This window comes from Prinia subflava, assembly GCF_021018805.1.
Source record: "Prinia subflava isolate CZ2003 ecotype Zambia chromosome W unlocalized genomic scaffold, Cam_Psub_1.2 scaffold_33_NEW, whole genome shotgun sequence".
In the NCBI taxonomy this organism is placed as follows: domain Eukaryota; kingdom Metazoa; phylum Chordata; class Aves; order Passeriformes; family Cisticolidae; genus Prinia; species Prinia subflava.
In genome coordinates this window covers 3,433,243-3,456,482 of record NW_026960610.1, presented here as the reverse complement: position 1 = coordinate 3,456,482, position 23,240 = coordinate 3,433,243, and the positions used below count along the sequence as shown (strand labels likewise).

General features: G+C 45.8%; 1 pseudogene; it reads left to right on the top strand.

Moving 5' to 3' along the window:
• Positions 1-2,679: 2,679 nt before the first annotated feature.
• LOC134565080 (X-linked interleukin-1 receptor accessory protein-like 2) overlaps positions 2,680-23,240 on the top strand; it is a 56,556-nt pseudogene continuing 35,995 nt past the window's right edge.

Sequence of the window (23,240 nt, the reverse complement as noted above, 5' to 3'; positions counted from 1 at the left end):
TCAGTGTTATTTATTGCTGGCACCATGAAGGCAAATTTTGGTCTGTCATCGGGATGCAGAGGGATTGTAAAAAAGCAATCCTTGAGATCCACAATGAGAACCGGCCAGTCCGCGGGGAGCATGGTAGGCGATGGCATGCCCGCCTGCAATGTCCCCATGCCTTCCATCACGACATTGACTTTTCAGAGGTCTTGTAGCAACCTCCATTTCCAAGACTTCTTTTTGATACAAAAGACAGGAGTGTTCCAGGGACTGGTAGATGGTTCCAGATGCCCCTGGTCCAACTGCTCCTGTACAAGTTCAAGAAGGGCAGCTAGCTTGTCATGAGGGAGGGGCCACTGGTTCTCCCAGATGGGTCTGTCCACCAGACACCATAAAGGAGGTGTGGGACACTCTGCGCACTTCATCACAGTGGCCCCCATCAAAAATCCATTCCTGTTTGCACCTTCCATGCAGCCAAAACATCCCTCCCCCAGAGGTTCTGAGCAGTCTCAGTAAAATGAGGCCAAATCATGGCCATCTCTCCCTCCGGGTTCATGATGACCATGGGATTCTGGCTCATGTAGCATCACTTCATTCCTCCTAAACCTCTGACATCAGTGCCACCGTCAAAGGCCACTGCGAGGGCCAAGAAGGCCAGGGAGAGAATGCTCACGTCTGCCCTGTATCTAGGAGTCCACCAAGGTGTATCTCTGACAGCATTGCACCAGCCATGGACACATTACAGTGTCTCAGGATGGTCTTTGGTCAGGACAGGGGTCCAGTGCACTTGAGGCAGCCCAGTAGAGCTGAACCCACCATCACTTCACTACCATTCCTCTGTCCTGGAAACAGAAGACTTAAAAGGAACAAGTTGAGTGATTTGTGTGCCTTTCGGGATAGTCAGAGGGGGGGTGGGTGTGGAGACCATTGCATGAATCTGACCTGAAAAATCTGCATCAATCAATCCCAGATGCACAATGATACCCTGAATGGTGGCACTGCACCTCCCTATCAGGAAGGCACTCATGCCATCACCCAAGGGACCAAAGGCATCCAGGGGAACCTTGTGCATTTTGTCCGAATCAATCACGACAGACTCGGCTGTGCAGATATCGACACCTGCTGAACCTTGGGTGCTGGCTGCAAGCCTTCTGAGCAGATCTCCATTGGTTCGGGCCAAGGCAGAAACATTTTTTTTGGCACGCATCTCACCTTTGCGCTCTGTGTCGCGTTTCCCAAACCGATCAACAAATGGCCATTCACGTGCACCGTTGCCTTTCACATGTCTGTGGCATGATTCAGCCTTCCACACCGTGCACACAAAAACAAGACAGCCGTAGGCTTCTGTACTTTTCTGTCCTGTTTCTTCCTGGCCCGAGCACCCCCTTGCTGCCGTTGCACGCCCTGGGGAACGATCCAGGCGGGCTGTACAGCAGCAGCCACAGCTGGCTGCATGGCTGTAGTCACAGCTGGTTGTACCACTGTAGCCACTGCTGGTTGGACAACCGTAGCCACAGCTGGCTATATAGCTGTAGCCACGGCAACCATCTTTTGGCTGGAAGGGGTTACCCTCACACAGGTCTCAACCATCTGCAACATGGGTGGATCCCCAGGACGTGCCTCAATGATCCTCCTGCAATCAGCATTGCAGTTGCTTCGAGCAAGGAACTGAAGCATGAGCTTCCTTGCCACAGAATCACTCACCTGCTTCTCAACAGCAGCAGACAGCCTTCCTGCAAAGCACGGGAAGGGCTCATTAACTCCCTGGATGACCGTTACAAATTACTCCTCTGGAGTAGCCAGCTGTATGGTCTGGACCAGGGCTGCCATGCCTGTCTGCTGGCACTGCTCCTGGACCAAAGGCTTAAAACCAGCCTGCCCATTGGGCTTGGCATAATTGCCTGTGCCTAGTAGCATATCGGTATTAGTCATATGCCTAGGATCGCCTGGACCCAGTGTCGTGTTCTGTTCCACTGCTCTGACTGCCAAATGAGTCCACTTATACTCAAAAAAATCATATTCGACTAGCAGAAAAAGGGTCCAAGACAAGGTGCGAATGTCAAAGGGTGTCAGCAGGTTGGCATTAAAAAAATGGAGTATTTGCATCACCTCAGCTGACCCCAGACCACAGTTCCCCACTGCATCACGCAGCTCTGCCAAGGCCTTCCAAGCCAAGGGTTGATGGGTGTTATGAGTAACCCCCTGAAGAACAGGGAAGGCCTGAAGACCCCCGGATGAAGCAGCAGAACCTGCCATATCCCACCCTGTGGGCCCCACAGGGTCAGAGGCAGACACTCGGCTGAGGACCAGCTGAACACCAGACACTGCAGATCCAGCAACAGCATCAGCAACAACACCATCAGGGCTGCAGTATACATCTTCAGCCCCCAAGGGGTCCTGTGCATCAACACAATCACTCATTCCTTCAACCTTAGCTTTCACCTCTCCTCAAAATCGCCTGCGGTCTCTCGGACGTGTGGTCACCTGACGTGGGGGAGTGTCCAAAGGGCTGTGGAGGAAGAACTTAAAGGCGTGGGGCCCTTTACCCCTGGCAAATATCAGCCACATCCTGGCCGTGCCACCACTCGCACTGAATGTAAACATCCCGGTGTCCGCACCCGCCACAGCGCTTGCAGCGGGAAGCAGAGGCTGAGCCTGGCCAGCGTGGCTTGCAAAGCCACAACTCTGCTGTCCGACATGACCAAAGGCACAGGTGCGGGTGGCATCGAGGAGGAGCGGGGCGGAGACAGGGGCGCAACCCGCAGTTCTGCACCACTGCCCCTCTCCCCTCCACGAGGGCCGGTATGGGTGGGGACAGGACCCCAGCTGGGGCAGGAGACAGTGCAGGACCAGCCATCCTGGAGGCACCCCTCTCCACACGAGCACCGTCCCCCGCTGCAGCCCACGAAGCCTGTGCGGGGAGAGGAGTGTCTGGGACCGCCCCCAGAAGGGTTCCAGTGGGGGGGGAGAAGGCCCACTGCAGGCACCGCTGCCCCTGAGTGGAGCAGAGCTGTCCTCCCACCCACAGGGGCCAGGTCCAGCAAAAAACCGACTGGGACCCCACCTCTGGCAGTGCCTGCGCCCTGCGCACACTCAACAGGCGATGCAGGCGCAGAAGTGACCAATGCACCCCTGTCTGGGGCTGGCCCAGGCGGCGGAGCGGGCTGCGCCACTCCAACTGGCCCCACAGGATAGGTGGTGGTCGTGCCGCAGCATGGGCACAACACAGTGACCGAGTTCCACTCAAACAACAGCAGCAGCTGCGACTCTGGGTCACCATCTTCCAGCAATGCTGGAAAGGCATGGAGGGAAGGTGACCCCAACCCACTCCGCTGGCGCTGTGGCGCGGGGACAGGAGGCACCAGCCCTGAACTCACCGGGGCCCTGCCCCCCCGCTGCCTGAGCAGAACTTATGGGCTCGGGAGGCATGCTCCCCCGGACACCAATGTCAGAGCCCAAGAGGGAAAAAACCCCCGACGCAGAGACCAGAATGGGAGGGAAAGAGTCGGTCTCACAAGGGAGCTGAAGTTCAGGCGAAGAACAATCCCCGCCCTCCTCCAGCCCCCCATCCAGATTCGAGACAGGGGAAGTGTTGCAGCCATGAGGCCTGAGATGCCTCCCTGGCGGTCAGTTGCCTAAAGGCAAAGAAATGCCTAGTCATGGTGACTGGACCAAGTAACCCCTCTCCTGCTCCCGGACCCTCTCTTATGTCCCTGTAAGACAATAGGTCACTTTTTACCCCAACTCATACCATTGGACCATTTCTCAAAACCTTGGTACCCTATATAAACCCCACTTCTGCCCAGTTCAGTAGAAGAGCTGTCCCTGAAACCCTTTGCAGAGGATGCCAATAAAGATTCATCTGTGGAACTTCATACAGCGCTTCTCCTCTCTCTCCCTGCGTCTGCCGAAGGCACTTAGCAAGCTCACAAGCTGAAAATCACTAATAGAGCTGAAACTGCAAAGAGCTGAAATCACTGATAGCTGAGCTGCTAAGTATTGCCTGTGTCTGGGAGCTTTGCCTGAGGTACTTGGACAGGAGGTACTTAGCAGTACCCTCTATCCAGGAAACCCTAGGGCAGCCGGGATTGGACTGATCTTGAGAAGCTCCGAGAAGGATAAATGTGGCACACCGAACTGGATAAAAAAGCCAAGGAGAGCATCCTTCCTTTGAAGAGTAACTGCCTTGGTTTGCAACAGCCTCCTGAAGATAGCTTCTCCGTTATAGAAGAATCTATCTGCAGAGGCCGTCTGACGACCCTCTAAATCCAGCCCTGAGGAGTCAGACTGGAAGACCACCCACCAGCAGTCTTTTGACCCACATTCGGCTGAAGAGTAAGTTATATGATAGCCTTTTCTGCGCGCTTCTTTACTTGGGTCTCTTTCTTTTTCTTTTTCTTTTTTTTTTTTTCCTCTTTTTTCTGCTGGGAGGGGAACAGGAACCACATTAGAATGGGATCAAAAGCTAGTAAATTAAAATGATCCCAGAACGAGAGAGACTTATATTTACAAATCTTAGAAATTCTATCCCTTAACAACCTTTCTTTCTCTAAAAGTAAATTCTCAAAAACTAACTTGAAAAAGTTTATAAAATGGATTATTTCCCAGTTTCCAGATACTAATACCTATCTATCACTTCAGATTCTTTTTAGGACACAGTGGGGATAAAAATATACACTTCCCAAATTAATGGAGACTACTCTGTTACACGATTTCTACCCATTTTTCATAATATTACCAAAGTAGCAGAACAAACAAATATTAGGATTCTCAAAGTCCCCCTGCGAAGAGCATTCCCACCTTATCTCTCCCGCCAGACACTGTCCTTTCAAATGCTAATCTTCCCCCTCTCTCTCCAAACACCAGCCACCACAGGGGGGTAGGGCCCGAATGCGCTGTTCCTGCTGCTCCTGCTCCACTCCCACCCTGCTCCCCCGGGACCACTGGGACCACCGGGACCACTGGGACCACCGCGGCCCCCGGCACCCCCACGCCCTCTCCGCAAGCCCCCCACCCCTTGGTCCGCCTTCCTACGATCGCTCCACCTTCAACCGCACCCCCAGGGGCGGCGAACACAGACTCCGTGCTGCCCCCACCTCCCCCCTCCATGCTTCCCCCTTCCCCCTCCCTCGCGTTGCTCCCAAACCCCTCCTTCGCACCTGCAAAGCCCGCGGAGCCTGCTTATCTCATGTGTGGCCAGCACCCTCCCCCCCACGGTACCTTTGAATGTAACTGTGCCTGTTCCTATGGAGTCTGCACCCCCCGCCCCACCCTCCCTGCTCCCTCTGTAGCGAATGTAGCCCCAGGCAATCCTACCCCCCAGCTCCTCCCTTATTTCAAGACCCTGCAGCCGCAAACCCCTCACAGCTCCCTAAAAAGCACTTCTGAGACACCTCATAGCAGCATTCCTCTTTTACACGCTCCTCAACCCTGTGCGAACTGCGCTTCCCACAGCCAGGCCTTGCCACCCTCTCTCCTGCACCCCACAGTCCTGCAAAATCCCACTCCAAAACGCCACAAAAAGCAGTCTCACTCCTCATCTGATGACAGTAGTGACAGTGAGTCCAGTTCTGATGCAGAGGACATTGATCCACGGGCTGTAATTAAAATGGAAGTCACTCAAGCAGGGGACTGGGAGCTGGCTCAGAAAATTTCTGCCTTCCCAGTAACTTATATAAAGGGAAAAAGACATGGTGCCTCCCCTAGAATAACGTGGGAACCTAAAAAAAACAAAGAGCTGATAGAACTTTGAAAAGTGGCCAAAGAACACGGCAGAAGTTCACATATTTTTAAAAATTTCCTAGAAGCTATCTTCTCAGCACATGTTTTAATACCCCACAATGTTAAGAATATTGCCCACTGCCTCCTATTCCCGGCAGAAATATATGCTATGAGAAAGGCATTGGAAAAAACAATTAAAAATATTATCAGACACATACACTAAAGATGCTAATAGGCCAAATTATACAGTTGAACAGCTGGCCAGACAAGGGAATTTACAGAAACCCTCAGATCAAGCTAACACTTTGTCTGAGACAGCACTACAAGACCTGGCTATTGCAGCAAAAACCTCCTTACTTCTTACCCCAGATGACTCTATCCCTACCCTACACTTCTCTAATATTAAACAAGGAGTAGATGAAAGCTTTATCAAATTTGTGGGCAGAATTAAAGATGCTCTGGATAAACAGATAGAAAGCATAGAGGCAAGAAAAGAACTGTTATGCAAACTTGCCATGAGCAATGCTAATCAACAATGTAAAACAATTCTGAGAGCCTTACCCCTGGATACAGAACCTACCATAAAACAAATGGTGGAAAGCTGTACACGTCACCTGTCCACTGAAAACACAGTAGCCCAAGAAGTTGCTAAGCATATTGCAGAAGGAGTTTCTGGTGCATTTGTAGTAGTGACTTCCAAAGACCAGACCCACTGCTTTCACTGTGGAGACTTTGGATATTTTATAAAGGACTGTCCAGATAGGTCACCTACCCAAATCTCCCGTAACACCTACCAAAAACTCCAAAATCGGCAGTGCTTCCAGCAGCGTTTGGGAAACTACCAGCCGAGCGTGGTCAGGCTCCACGCCAAGACAACAAATCAAAAGCCATCCAGAACCAACCATGCATCATTCCAGGAGATTCCAGGTCACATGAAAGAGATCCAACATACGGAGCAATAGAGACGGGAACCCAGCGCCAGCTGGTAACTGGTTTATCCATTGACTTTAAAAAAGAGATGTTTATCGTGTCCCTACCGGCAAGTATGGGCCAAAAGGAGGTCCTTTTGATATCTTAATTATAGGGGATACCTTTAATGGCCCGAACGAAATTTTTGTTTTTCCAGCAGTACAAACAGTGCACCCAGGTCAAGAAATCTTAGTCCAGCTGTGCTGCACAGACTTACCATTTTTTTTTTTAAAGGGAACTCCAATTGCACAAGCCTTTCTACTCCCAAAGAATTACAAGGAACAGCTTCCTCTCAACCCTATAGCAATGTGGGCACAATTTTTGAGACCTAATAAGCCTGCCATTGAGTGTGGCCTATCTTGCAAAGGGGAGAAGATCCACCTACTAGGCCTGCTGAGCTCGGACACACATGTAAGCATCGTTGCCCGCTCAGAATGGCCAGAAAACTGGGAACTACAACCAGTACCAGGTATGATTTCAGGGATCAGTGGAGCCACAGTGTCCATGCGAAGCAAGCACAACGTCCTTGTCGAAGGGCCTGAAGGCAAATTGGCAACTATCCGCCCATTTGTGGTAAGGGCTCCCATCACCCTTTGGGGAAGGGATGTTCTATCCCAATGGGGAGCCTTCCTACACATTCCCAGTTGGGATTTCTAATTGGGGCCACTGAGGAGCGCGCACTACCAGATACCCCTCAACTCACCTGGAAATGCCAAAACCCCAATCTGGACTGAACAGTGGCCCCTCTCTAAAGTAAAACTGCTCGCACTACAAGCCCTTGTAGAAGAACAGCTTGCCAAAGGTCACATCGTCAAGACCACCAGCCCTTGGAACTCCCTAGTCTTTGTACTGAAAAAGCCTGGAATGGACAGGTGGAGGCTTCTCCATGACCTGCGTAAAATCAATGAGGTAATTGAGGACATGGGCCCCCTTCAGCCTGGACTACCTTCACCATCAATGCTGCCCTGAGACTGGACACTTGCCATCATAGATATTAAAGACTGCTTCTTCAGCATTCTGCTGCACCCCCAGGACACTCCACGGTTTGCTTTTTCTGTCCCCTCTCTTAACAGAGAGACTCCACTCAAAAGATATCATTGGTGTTATTTTCTCCAAGGTCTAAAGGTCTCTCCAACCATATGGCAGTGGTACGTTGCTCACATTTTGTCTCCCATTCGAAGCCTATTTCCAGATGCAGTCATCTACCACTATATGGCAGATATCCTGGTCTGTGCATCAGACAAAGCCTACCTAGACAAAGCAGTTACAAAGACCATCAAAACCATAGAAAAAGCAGGATTCGAGATCCGTGAAGACAAAATACAGTACACCAACCCATGGACTTATCTTGGATTCCAGATCCGTGAAAGGGCCATCGTACCCCAGCAGCTCGTCATCCGAGACGACCCAAAAACCCTGAGAGACTTACACAGTCTGTGCAGATCCATCAATTGGGTACGTCCCCTGCTATGAATTGCAACAGAGAACCTCACTCCCCTATTCAACCTTCTCCGTGGCAACGGAGACCTGGACTCTCCATGCACTCTCACAACAGAAGCCCAAGATGCCATCACCAAAGTCCAAGAAGCCCTATCTTCACACCAAGGCCATCGCTTCGAGCCTAGCCTGCCTTTCCAGTTTGTCATTCTAGGAAAAGCACCCCGGTTCCATGGACTGATTTTCCAATGGGATACTCAACTTTGAGACCCTTTATTGATACTTGAATGGATCTTTACAAACAACCAACCTTCAAAGACAATTACCACCTTCCAAGAAATCATGGCACATCTAATAAAAAAGGCCAGAACTCGCCTCCATTCTCTTGCAGGGTGTGAGTTCACATGCTTATACATGCCATTAACCAGCAGAGACCTGGAGCATTTGCTTCAGACCATTGAAAATCTCCAGTACGCCCTAGATAGCTATACAGGCCAAATTTCCATCCATATCCCAAAACATAAACTTTTTAATACAACCTTTAATCTGACCCCAAAATTAGTACAGAGTAGAACACCTCTCAAAGCTCTAACAGTCTTTACAGACGGCTCGGGGTCATCCCACAAGTCTGTAATGACATGAAAAGACCCTAAGACCCAAAAATGGGAATCTGATGTCCAAATAGTGGAGGGATCTCCACAGATTACAGAGTTAGCAGCTGTTGTCAGAGCCTTTGAGAAATTCAAAGACAAACCCTTTAATCTCATTACAGTCTCTTCATATGTTGCAGGTATAGCTATGAGGGCAGAACAAGCCCTTCTCAAAGAGGTTTCCAATCCAAAGTTGCACCAATTGATTTCTGCATTAACATGCTTAATCTCCCACAGAAAACAACCTTACCATGTAATGCATGTGAGGTCACACACTGACCTCCCAGGTATCATTGCAGAAGGGAACAGGAAAGCAGACACATTGGCCATGGCAATAGAGACTGCTAACATCCCTGACATCTTTGCCCAGGCAAAGTTGTCACATGCATTTTATCATCAAAATGTACCTGCCCTTATCAGAATGTTCAAGCTCTCAAAAGATCAAGCAAAAGCTGTTGTTGCCATGTGCCCGAACTGCCAAAACTACCAGATACCATCTATGGGGACAGGAGTCAATCCCCAAGGCCTTAACAGCTGCCAGCTGTGGCAGACAGATGTCACTCACTTCCCACCTTTTGGAAGGTCAAAGTATGTGCACGTATCAGTTGACACATTTTCTGGAGCAGTGTTTGCATCATCTCATCCAGGAAAGACTACACAGCACACCATAAAGCACTTCCTCCTTGCCTTTGCTACCCTGGGAGTACTAAAACAGATCAAAACAGATAATGGACCTGCCTATGCCTCTTGTAAGTTAAAAGAGTTCTTCGGTGAGTGGGGAATAGAACACAAGAAAGGCATACCTGCAAATCCCGCAGGACAATCCATCATAGAAAGAACGCATCAAACCCTCAAAAGAGTCCTCAATCAGCAGCAAAGAGAAACAAAAAACTTATCTCCCGTTGAAAGACTCTGCAAGGGTCTGTACGTCATCAACTTCCTAAATGGCACAACATCAGAGCCCGACCCTCCAGTACTTCGCCACTTCGCAAATACCACCCAAGCAAAGCTTGCTGAGAAACCACCTGTGCTAGTGAAGGACCCAGAGACACATCAAATTTCTGGGCCTTTCCAGTTAATTACTTGGGGGAGTGGATATGCATGTGTTTCACTACCATCTGGCCCAAGATGGTACCCAGGAAAACACATAAAACCATATCTAGGCACTACAAACACTACTCAATCAAACACTGACAAGAATTCCTCTGAGTCAAATACAAGACCGCCTCAAAACCAGACAAGTTCTGCCTGGAGATGAAGGCATCGCTGAATGTCCACATACCAAAGAAAAGACCAATCCATCACACAACAGCAGACGAAACAGAAAAGATGAACAACACTCTGCTACATCAGTCAAGCCATAAGCCAGACATAGCCTGAACACAAAATATTCTCTGAATTATGTTATTACCCCTTTTTTTAATTTTACAGTAAAGACCCCTATTATTCCCTTTCACAACTCTAACCTTACACTCACTTACCCATCCCTTGCTTATATATATTTAAAAAAAAAAAAGGGGGGGGGGAAGGGGGGAAAGAACAGAAGAAAGGAATGAGGGAAAAAACCCTAACCTTCCCCTCCCATCATAAAAGATAACAGATTTTGCTTATATTCCCTATCAGAAGCCCCATCCCTGTCCAGAGATGAAAATTTGTGCTCTCCTCACTTCTGCTTGGATGCTCTTCACCGTACCGTATGCCTGCGGCTGGATTAGCCCACAGCCTAGCCATAATGTTTGGGTAACCTTAGCAAAAACATTGAAACAAGATAACATGTGCTTATCCATGGGCAGGGTTGATAACCCACTTTCTACATGACTAGTAGGGATTCCTTTCATAGCAGATGACTGGCCCATCTATAATTCAGAGCTTCTCTGCACCACAGGCAAGAGACCCAATGCGGTAGATACTTGGGATGAGTGGACAAAAATGTTGCCTAATGCCCTAGAGGAACCCCAAGAATTGGACTTGCTGGGGTCTACCAAAGCAGCATACTGTGTCAAATTTTACTATAGACTTCCAAAGAATAATGGGCCAGAAACTGACCAAGTAAAAAACACATACAGAAAAGACATATCACCCATTAACAAAGCCTATAACTATCCGGATTGGTGCAATTACACCACTCGCGTGATATCTGTATCCTCTCTCCATCCCAAAGTACTACCCAAAGGAATGTTTCTCATCTGTGGTGACCGAGTATGGGCTGGGATCCCATCACACCTCCAGGGAGGTCCCTGTAGCCTTGGGAGACTTTCTACCCTCACGCCAAATATTACCTTGTTACATAATTAGAAAAAAGAAAGTGAAGCAAATGGCCACAAAAGAGCCTACACGTAATTTGATGAAAATGGCGATCCCAAATTATACAGTTGGAATAAACCAAAAAGAATTGCTGTCTCCCTATTCTTACCATGGGTAGCTGCAGCTAAGGCCCTTGGTGAAATAAATCACCTAGGGTGCTGGCTTAGTAAGTAAGCCAACGCTACATCTGCTGCCCTGAGCGATCTTTTAAAAGATGAGGAAACCACAAGACATGCATCTCTCCAGAACTGAGAAGTGATTGATTTCCTGCTGCTCACCCACGGACACGGATGCCAAGACTTCGAAGGGGTGTGCCGCTTCAATCTCTCGTCACACTCTGAATCCATCCACCCAAACATCCAGAAACTAGGGGAACTTGTGAAGGACCTAAAAATATAAAAGAACTCAGACTAGGTCAATGACCTTTTTGGTCAGTGGGGATTAACAGGATGGGTTGCATCTTTTGTTAAAGGAATTCTGTGGATTTTCATTGTAATTGTCATTGTATTAGCTATGTTCTCATGCCTTGTTCATTGCTTTAAAAGAACTATTGGGAACACCTTTTTATTAAATACAGAAAGTGGAATTGTTGCAGCCATGAGGCATGAGATGCCTCCCTGGCGGTCAGTTGCCTAAAGGCAAAGAAATGCCTAGTCATGGTGACTGGACCAAGTAACCCCTCTCCTGCTCCTGGACCCTCTCTTATCTCCCTGTAAGACAATAGGTCACTTTTTACCCCAACTCATACCATTGGACCATTTCTCAAAACCTTGGTACCCTATATAAACCCCACTTCTGCCCAGTTCAGTAGAAGAGCTGTCCCTGAAACCCTTTGCAGAGGATGCCAATAAAGATTCATCTGTGGAACTTCATACAGCGCTTCTCCTCTCTCTCCCTGCGTCTGCCGAAGGCACTTAGCAAGCTCACAAGCTGAAAATCACTAATAGAGCTGAAACTGCAAAGAGCTGAAATCACTGATAACTGAGCTGCTAAGTATTGCCTGTGTCTGGGAGCTTTGCCTGAGGTACTTGGACAGGAGGTACTTAGCAGTACCCTCTATCCAGGAACCCTAGGGCAGCCGGGATTGGACTGATCTTGAGAAGCTCCGAGAAGGATAAAGGGAAGCGGACCTTGAGCCCTGCGAACTGGAAGGGGTTGAACTGAGCATAGCCCCCTCAAACAATTTCCACTGCACCAACAAGCGTGCAACCCCCACATCATATTCTGAGTGCCTCTATGAGACACTCCCCCAGAAGGGACCATATCTCCCCACAGAGCACATCATCTGGCCTGGGAAAGAATCCACACTCTCTGCCCCACGTGAACAGCTGCTGAAGCCCCTCCCAGGAAACCCGCCCATTTTTTCGCTGCAGTAGGTCCCCCCAAAGCTCCAACACCAGAGCATCCTACATATCAAGCACAGGAATAGCACTGTAACTAGCGCAGTGGCAAAGCAAAATGCTCCCCTCCCCCAGGGAGGGGGGGCAAATAAAACCTCACCAGACTGTCCTGTCACACAGATGGGGTTCACCAATTGTGTCAACCGACATGCGAAATAACAAGGCGGAGGCAAGAGGTCTGCAGTGCAAGAGCTGCTCCTCAAAAAGACAGTGAGCCTGTTTATTTCTTTAGTTTTATACATTTGAGGGTCTGGTTGAGGATTGATTGCTGGGGTTATTACCCCTTCACCCCACTGGCCAGACCAGCTGTCAACCAACATTATTTTCAGGCTAGAAAATATGTAAACAAAAGACAGTGAACAGAAACAAGAAGGTTTGTTTATGTTCCAAGGCATGAGAAACTGGAAAACTGACTCCTAATATTCTGCAGAAACTAAGAAACTGACTCCATCCTATGTACAATGCAGAAGGCTTACAAAAACTCAGAAAAGACAGGGCGACAGTGGCCTTCTCCCCTGTGTGGGCGGAGGCATAGACCGCTCCAGAGAAGGTGTCTGCAGATACATGTACATACTTCAATCTGTCAAATTGGGGTATGTGGGTGACATCGGTCTGCCACACCTCACAACTACTCAGTCCTCTGGGATTGATATCTAAGCTTAAAGATGGGATGGCATACTTCTGACAGTTTGGACATGTTGCCACAATGGCTTTGGCTTGATCTCGCCTTAGGTGGCGTTTACGAACTAGACCAGGCACATTCTGATGGAAGTTCTAAGGACTCAGCTTGGCCTGCTGGAACAGATGTGGTAAGTTGGCCATTTCAGCTGGAGCAGCTAGGGCATCAGCTTTTCTATTGCCCTCGGCAATGAAGCCTGACAGGTCCGTGTGTGAACTCACATGCATCACATAAAATGGTTGCTCTCATTGGGAGATCAGATAGATTAATTTCGAGAGCAAGTTGAAGAGGTTTTGGTTTGAGATGTCTCTTAAAACTGAATTTTCTGCTCTAGACACTACCCCTGCTGCATACGCTGAATCAGTGATCAGATTGAATGGTCTGGAAAACGTCTCAAATGCCCTGAAGACTGCAGTCAACTCAGCATACATCTCCTATTTTTGGAGGGACTCTTTAAATACCTTTTCTGTTGCATCAGCCTATTTCATATTCATAGACCATTATGCATATTCAAACTTTCCACAAACTAGTTTACATATTCCACAAACTGTTTTGCATGGCCTCTCCTTGGGTCTGCCTTTTTAGAGTATGCATGTTTCTTGGCTGTGGTTTTAGCCCATCTTCATTATTACCTTCAGTTTGGGCTTTGGTCCATACTTTCTACAGACCATAGGTGTTGATAGTTGGCATATCAGTAACGGGTTTTCATCATATGTTCATTGGGTGTTATCCCAACCAAGCAGACAGTTCAATTGCAAGTATATCAGCTGTTTTTACTACCAAGTCTAAGCAGAAATAAAAACTGTCTTTATAGCAAAGTTACTTTAATGTTATACATATAGCATCCATTTTAATATTTGTGAAAGGCCTATTTTATAATATCTATTCATAAGATCCACTTATGAATAAATATTATTTGTGTTTTAAATTGAAAACTTTAAGCTGTCTCCATGCATTTTGACTTCTAACTGCATCAGGAATGAAAACGTGCAGTGAGCGCTACAAATACATGGAGAGTTACCCCATCATGATTGTCTTGCTTGATACTGTTCCTGAATGGGGAACACCACTACTAACAAATTATCTGTAGCAGAAAGGAAACCATTGGGATTTGAATGTGCCAAATTTAAAAGTGCTACTGTTTGAAAAAGTCATTATCAAAGGACTGTAACAGTATGTCATGGCAATTCTGTTGTTTGTTCAATCAGCTCTCCTATTCATAAGTACACTGACATTTAGACTGGATGCTGATCTCTGAGATACAGTGTATTAGGAAATACAAAAGCTGTAAGACAGTAATTGTTGGGAAAGCAAAGGAAGGTTCCACACTTGGGGGAAAGTTGTTATGTGAAACCACAGAACATCAGCACAGGAGATTGACTAAAGAGTCGATACATTGTCCAGATCTTTGCCATCATTCTTGGATGTAAATTATTTTGCCAAAACAGGAAAAGAAGATTTGTTTTCATGAGGCAAACCTGAAAGGGCAGTTCCAGTCCTTTGTGTGCTTTCACTGTGGCAAAGTTGGAATAAAGGAATGTTGATCTAGATCATTCTACTATCTACTACAAAGTTACATACAGGAGGGCAGGAAGGCTCTGCAGAGGGATCCGGACTGGCTGGATCCATGGGCTGAGGCCAGCTGTATGAGGTTCCACAAGGTCAAGTGCTTGATCTTGCTCTTGGGTTACAACAAGCTCCAGGCTGGGGCAGAGAGGCTGGAAAGCTGCCAGGTGGCAAAGGATCTGGGGATGCTGTAGTCACCATCCCTGAAGGGATTTGAAAGCCATGTAGATGCAGCCCTTGTGATAGTGGAGGGTTAAAAAAATAATTTCTGTATGGCTAACTGTGGGTGGTGGGGAGCTAGAAGACGCACGGCCTGAAACCTGACCCAGCCTGGCCTAGGAACAAATGTCAGCTTACTGCAACTAGCATCGTACTATTGTTTTAACTGAATCAAGTGTGACTCCAGCCCAGGAGATGATTGGGAAGCATTGTTTTAACCAAATCAAGTATAACTCAGGGTAAAGCATAAGCATGATTTAAGATAGTAACTAAGAATTGGAGAGCCAGTAGCTAAGGAGGGACAGTGCTAGTTAATGTATGTGTAACTTGAAGGTATAAAATGACAAACCAACTTTGTATCCTGGGGCACAAGATTTGGGCATCCCATCGCCCCTGTGTCCCGCGCGCTCTAATAAAGAACCGCATATGATTGCCTTTGTGTGGTTATATGTTTTTCTACGCTAACACTTGGGGACATGGTTTAATGGTGGGCTTGGAAGGTCTGGGTTAACAGTTGGACTCAATCATCTGGGAGGTATTTTCCAACTGAAACAATTCTACAATTCTATGATCTAAACTGACAAGTTGTCACAACTTTAATTAGGGAATCTGGTCATCATGATGAGGGATTACTCCCTCTCTAGTGTAAGAAGCGTTCTACCTTTCCTTCGACTGAACCTCATAAATACACAACTGATAGAAAGTGTATCTCTGCTGGCCCTGGTAAATGTTCTGCTGTATGCATATAGTGGAAGAACAAGCTTGGTTTATTTATAACAAAATAAATGCAGATATTTCAGAGCTCTGCTGGAATTATGGAAGAAGCACTGCTGAATACAGAATTTGGAAGTGGAATGGATGACTTTGCAGCTACTATTTCATTTCTCTCTGCTCTGTGGCTATAGAAAACTTATATTCCCCTCAGGCACTCTCAGTAGTTGATTTTCAAGCTATTAAAGTGTCATTTAAAATAACTGCTGTATTTTACTGTCCTTTGACTGCCTGTCCCATTGTCCTATTTTTTATTAAGTTGTGTTGGTTTAGCACGGATGGTAAAAACCAATTAGTGACTGACTTTGAAACTGACAACCGGATTAGCCAATTAAATATAGGGATACACCTCTGGGTCACACCGGCTTAAAAATCAGGAGAAGCCTGGGAAACTTCCTTTTCTTTCCTGCCTTGGAACAAGTAACAGGGCCGGTCCTGCTCTGCCGCATGGCCCCTGAGGGCCTGGCGGCCCGGTCAGGCCCCTGGGCCTTCCCCCCCTAGCTGCCAGCAAAAGGGAGGGGAGGCTGCTGCTTATGTCTGTCTGCCCAGCCCCTGATAGCAACTCCGGGCATGGCAGGGCCAGTCCCGCTCGACTGCGGGCCCCTCCCGGGGCCTGTGCGCAGCCCGGCCAGGCTCTGCTTCTGCCGTCGGCCAGCCAGGACCACACCATGAGACCAGGGGTAGGCAGGAGGGCCCCTCCCCCTCTAGTGACTCCCAGGCAGAGAGGAAAAGGAGGGGGAGTGTTGGAGTCTAGAACATCCCTCTGGCCACCCTGGAGGGTTTGGAGACCAGACAGGGGGGTCTGGGATCTGTACAAGGGGGTCAACCAGCCTCACACAGAGCCCAAAAGGACACTGCCTCTGATCCCTGGCCATGGGAGTGGATGCCCACATTGTATGAAGAATCACAAGCTGAGAAAATTCAAAATAAGTAGTATTTAGTTTATCATAGAATGTAAATGTAGAATCTAGGATTCTCAGTATATGGGGTTGAAGAGGCAAGATGGAGGAATTGGGGAGTGGCCCCTGTGCTCCTTGTTCTTGCTCTCATCCCCCATTTTCTGCTGAGTTGGATTTCAAGGATTGGTTTAGAATAGAAATTACATGTTAACACAGGTGGTAAGTATTGGTACGATTCTGTAAATAAAAAGTACGTTTTGGACGGTGGTTGGATCAGGGGAATGGTACAAAAGGTCCAGGACCCTCTGATCCGCCCAGTCCACCGCGTGTCCTGCTCTGCTGGGGATGCCTTGCAGAGCAGAGAAAGAACTAAGATAAGGTACCCTGCCAGGGAGGCCTGGCAGAGCGGAGAAAGAACAGAGAGATAATGAAGAATAAACAACCTTGGAAACATGCACTGGCGGACTCAGCTTGTCGTCTCTACCTTTGGTGTGAAACACTTAGGGCAAAGAGAAGACGAAAAACCTTATTACCTCGGGGAACAGCAACCCCGAGGAGAATCTCAGGGAAAAGCAACCCTGAGAGGGAGAAGCCTGGCTGCTCTGAGATCCCTCGGCCTGAGATGCTGCTTCCTGGCAGAGGTCATGTGACCACCACTGGCCCTGGGCAAGATTTAACTCTTTCCTGGCACAGATGAAGCTTTCAAAGCCCTAACCCTTTCCTAAGTGAGAACAGACAAAGTGATTGAACTGTAAGGAGACACAGCATGAAACTTAAAGTCGGTGAAGAGAGAGAGTCAAGTCCTAAGTGGGACAAAGGAGGGAGGAGTTGCCTCATTTGGCTGGACTTCTCTTTTGAAACCATGGAGAATGGACTAACTTTCCCTGAAACATATGAATGCTGTTTAGGGGGATGCAGAGATCTAGTTATAGTTGTGGACTGATATAATTGAGATTTAATGGAGACTTTTGAACAAAGGAAGATAAAGTGATGTGAAGCCCTTTGCTCCCAGGGAAAAGGGAGGTCTCTGTCCCATGAGATGAAGATGATTTTTTTTTTTTTGGAGATGGAAGAAGAGAATCTTTGTTTTATACTAGAAGAGGGATCCTTAAACAGTACCCTAAATAAGCAGACATGACCCATATGCAGTGTTAGGAAAGCTGCTAATGGGAGGGACTTCACAAAGGCAGGTTCCCTGGTGGCTGTTTTTGTGAGAGTTGAGACCCATAAGAGAACTGTTCTATGTTGTCAGTGGGAAATTCCATGGAAGTTCTGAGAGAATCCTCTCCCAAAGAACTGATGAAAGCTTATTTTAAAATGGTGAAACTGACTGAAAATCACAGGTTTTGTCTCTTTATGTTGTTTGTGGGAAAGTGAACACTTGTGGGGGGAGGAAGAGAGTTGGAAAGTTTAATTTTGATTATCATTTTTTTTTTTTAGTGTATGTTAATAAATCTATCTTTGCACCCTTTAAGTTGGGCCTTTGCTTTGCTTTTCTCCTTATCCTATCTCACAGCAGAAAAGACACTCAAACCACTACACTAAATTCTAAATTTGGCAAACAGAATTTGGCAAACATGAAACCACTACATAAGTTCTCACAAATACTTGACCAAACTTTTCCTTTCTGCAACTTGATTTAATTGCTTCTTATCCTAACTATCTCCAGCTTATATTTTACTGTAGATATTTATGAGTCAGGAAATCTACTGTATTTACCGAGTTGGGACAACATTTAGGGCAGGACTTGCAGAAAGCTGTTGACCAGCATCCTTTGTGTGCGTCAAAGAAGGGATTTCTACTGCAATGTACAGCAGCACAGATCTCTGCATTAGAGAAATCCTCCTCCCTCCAAAGTCTTGCCTGTTAAGAGCTGCATTATGCATGTTTGACAAGAGGCACTTGTAGTTCTGTTTTGTCTCCAAACCTGCCCTCTGTTCTGTTTTTTCTGACTTGGGTGGAAAACAGGAATAAACCCAAAATCTAAGTTGTAGATATTGTATAAGATTTTCTAGAGTTCTTGTTTTGACATCAGATGATTATTTTTAGCTCATAATTTGCTTTAAAAAAAAAAAAAAGAAAAATTAACTGCCCAAATGATTCAGGGAAAATATATTAAAGTCTTTTGCTGTATTAGTGGTACAGTCCTCACAAACCTTCAGGAGAATACAGGAGTGCTGTTTGCACAGCTCCAGTGTAGCAACAGCCCCAGAGCATGTGCCATCATTTAGGATTATTTTTATTGTTTGGGGTTTTCACCTGAAAAAGAACCAAATCAAGTTTCAAACCCAAAGCTACCAATGCAAAGGCAGAATCAGACATGCTCCTAAGACCTGCTCACAACTGTCTGCTGTCACATTCTTCTTTACTGACTTAATTCAAGATCACATTGATACTTGCTTTCAAACAATTCAGAAATAAGTTGTGGACAGTCCTGCGTTTGGTTTTATTTTTTTTTTCTTTCTCTGTGCTGTCCAAGCATATCTTGTGCTCAAATAACATGAAAATGCAATATACACTCAGTTGTCCCTTAGTTGTGGGAATAGTTCAGGATTCCCTTCAAAAGGGTTTGAAAATAGTCTAGTATTTTAGTGACTGAAGTCGACAGTCTATAATATAACTGTTCTGAAAGATGAATAACTTGTCAGAAACTGCAGAATAAAGTCAGACCATGGCAAGAAGTAGTAAATTGAGACAAAAGTAAATATTATGATGACTTTTCCTCACAAACTTTTTTCAAGGAGGCTGCCTTTAATCAAGACATGCAAGGAACTTATTTCAGGGGGGGCAGGTTTGATACTGATACATCACTAAATTTTGAGGAACTTCTAAAATGTATTTGTCTCTCTTTTATTGGGTATTTATGAGACTTTTGCTATTTTAAAGACCATGATCTTCTGTAATATGTGTAACATGTGGCAAGGTCCTTCTACATTATATTACATCAGAAATTCAATATTATTATTTGCTATTTTTCAGTCACTTTTATAGCACAGAGACCAGATTCAACTTCTTTTCTAATGTTGGATATGCTGCTTCCTTATTTATCTCAGTGAGGACCACTTGAGGAGGAAGGAATTAGTCAGATGCCAAGACTAAGTAGAGTAGGCAAGAAAATTTAACATCCTGGGTTTTTCTCATTGCCTCCACTTTGGAATGGAAACAGGGAGAGTTCAAAAGCCTTGGCTTTCTGCCTCCTTATCTGTCCTCTAGGAGAGTTCATGGGGCAGAAGGACAAACACTGGGCATGCAAAAGCTGATCAATTTAGCCTTTTGAGATGGATTTTGTGTGTTTGCTTAACACCCTGCCATTCCTCCCACCAAAAGTATACACAACTCTGTGCTCCAGTGTGGGCTGCAAGGCTCAGCATTTTCTTTCCTTCCAAGCTGGCAGCTTTGCCATCATCTCAATTTCCTAGCAAAAAAAAATTCAGAACAATTAAAAAAAAAAACCCTCAAAAGTGATTTTAGCCAACTGTTCTCCATTTGCCTAGATTTATCCCCCAGAGCACATGCAGTTTTATCATGAAGTGTAATAAAAGTCCCATGAATTCCCTGTGTTCTCAGAGAGATTAAATCGCTATTATAATAGACTTTTTCCATCTATTAGTCCATGACTTCTTGCCAGACAGACATCAGAGATACTGTAAACTGGGAATAGCTTGACATCTGATGTTAATTATTGGAATACAAGGCATCATGAGGCAAGAATAACCCCCAAAGAAAGGCAACTAATTTGGTTTTTATCTTGAAAGTGACACAAATGACATACAAGTAAATTTTCTGACCTAAGTTTTAGAAGTGTAAAGATCACAAAAACTTTGTCCTGCCTATATTAGTTTGGCAACTTCTTGCTGTGCTTGTCATAGCAGCAAATATCTTCATGACATCTTATCTGAACTAATACAGACTGTGAGAGTCAATTTGTCATACTCTGTCTTTTATGGCTAAGTAATATGCCAGGTGGTGTTAGGAGCAATATTACTTTCAGAGGACGTTTCAGGATAAAGAGCAATGCTGTTCAAGTTAGTCTCTTGCATCAGATGGATCTCTGGACTACTATCCAGGGAGCTTTATCCCATTTTGTCATTGGTTTGCTGAATGATCTTGAACATGATGCTTCTCTTTTCTAAGCCTGTTTCCCCAGCTGTAAAAGATGGATCACTGTGTCTGGATGCATTTGGGAAGTTCTTGGAGTTCTTGTGATGTTTCCTAACAAAAGCATCTGAGTAGGAAATTTTAACTAACACTAGGTCCCATATAAACTCTACAAATATGTGAGAACTCTGTTCGCAGCCATCACAACTCAAAGTGGCTCTTTGAAGCCTGATGTGTGCTCCTGGCTTCTTGTGTTATCTTTGGCTTCTTGCAAGCTCAACTCATTTTCCAGTGATCCAGCTGAAGCCCTGGCTTGGCAGCTCGCATCAGCTTGTCCATAGGCTTCACAAATATAAAACCAAAGCTATTTTGGTGGGGGAGGGACCAGATCCTGCCCAATCTCTTCTCACATGCTGCATACAGCATTTGATGCACTCTGCCAATGCAGAAGTTTCAAACTCCACCAGCTCATTAAAAGTTGGTTACTCTTCTGTGTAAAATCACTACATAGTTCTCGTGTAGCAGATTTACATGTATAACCCCAAATGCAGTCTGGATTTCAGATGGTTATTTCAGATGGGCAGTAGATGGAGTACATGAGTAAAATTAGGTAATAGGTAATGGACAAAATTATTGGGCATTTTTAATGTTATAGTGGTTATAATTGGAAGCTACACAATTTTATGTGGAATTGTACAGTGAATTAGAGAAAATATAGCTTGGAAAGATCATAACCCTTTGCCTTTCTTTGCTAATTTTAGATTTGATCTACAAAATAGAACTTGCTGGAGGACTGAGAGCCATACTTCTGCTTATTTTGCTTGTGACCATCTATAAGTACTACAACATAGAGTTAATGGTGTACTACAGACAAAACTTTGGAGGAGATGAAGTAGATGATGGTAAGCAGTTGCACAGGAAACTCAATATATGCAATGGAAATATTTCAGAGACCCAAAGTGGTGAGATTGAAATGAATCCTATTTCTTGGGTTATGTAACCCAAAAAATGTGTATTCTATTTCATCTGTTGAAAGCAGTTGGGGAGATGTTTTTCTTTATCTCTTGTAACTCCAGGGGGGAGGGGGGCTGATGTCTTCTGACAATAGGCCAGCTGTTAAAACCAGGTGGGGCAATGTTTCTTATCTCTTTCACCACTGCCCACACTTGGGAGAGGGGATATCTTCTGTTAATGGGCCATTAAGGCTCACCAATGACATGACACATTACATCATCCTATTGTGAGATGTTCCACCCAGTGGGGGAGAAGCCAACTGTTCCTACCAAGATAAAAACTGAGATGTAAGAACACCAAGCAGCCTGTTTTCCACTGGATTCCCAGAGGAAGACCAGACCCATCTTGCCATCACTGGAACCTTTTCTACAGGATCATCTCTACTCCAACAGAACCACATCTGTTTCTCCAGGAGGATTTATTTGGACTGCTTCCAACACCCTGACCAAAAGGGTGTCAGGTCTTATCTCTGACTCTGTCAGGGTTTTCTAAGACTTCTGTGTTTGCTTGTTTGTTTTTTGTACTACTGCATTTGTATTTTTAATATTCCTAGTAAAGAACTGTTATTCCTATTCCCATATTTTAGCCTGAAAGCCCCTAATTTCAAAATTGTAATAATTTGGAGGGAGGGGGTTTATATTCTCCATTCCAAGGGGACATCCAACTTTCCCTGACAGATACCTGTCTTTCCAAATCAAGACATCCTAAAAGATACCTGCTGCTGGTTTAAACTAAGCACCCAACAGTGTAAATCCCAGAGACTTCCTCCAAAAGCCCCCTGAGATCAATGAGTCTTTCCACAGAAATGTCACTGGGCTCTGCCATGATCAAAAGGGAGCCAGAAGAATTGTTCGTGAGTCTGCTACAGAGGCTCACGTCATTTGTGAACTCTTCATGTTCATGTGTGCAGTGCCACATGTGCCCAGGGTCCCTTCTCCGGAGAGCCACACTGTATATCTGAGCAGCCTTTTACCAGGTGTTCTTCATGAAGCAATTTCATTGAATTGCCACCAGGCTTCCAGTAACCTCCCTCAACTAGTGAGACATGATTGTTATGAGGCTACCTGGTTACCTCAGTTAATTGGGAGACTGTAAACACCTTGGTGGGAATGTGCAGCTTGCCTGGGGAATATCTTTCGGAATAAACTAGGCTGTTTTCCATTTTTTTCCCCCCACCTTCCCTCTCACTAGCATATATTCTGTTTGGTGCCTAAAGCTAAACTGGTATTTTTAAATTGAAACTTTAATTCTCCTGAATATAGAACATTCCTTGTCCTATGAAGCTGGAGTAAGCCCTGTAAACTAAACCCCAGTCTTTAAACCCTATTATTATGTTCTTAACACTTATTTCATAATTAATATGCTATTAATATGCATCTAAGTAGTATGTGCTAAAGACAGTGCAGCATTCAAGTACAGGTGCTTGCCATAGCCCACTGCAACACTTAGCAGTCACATAGGCTCTGGAATGGTACATCTAGAAACTCTAATGTATTTGAAAAGAGAGCAGGGAACACATTTTCCATAGTGC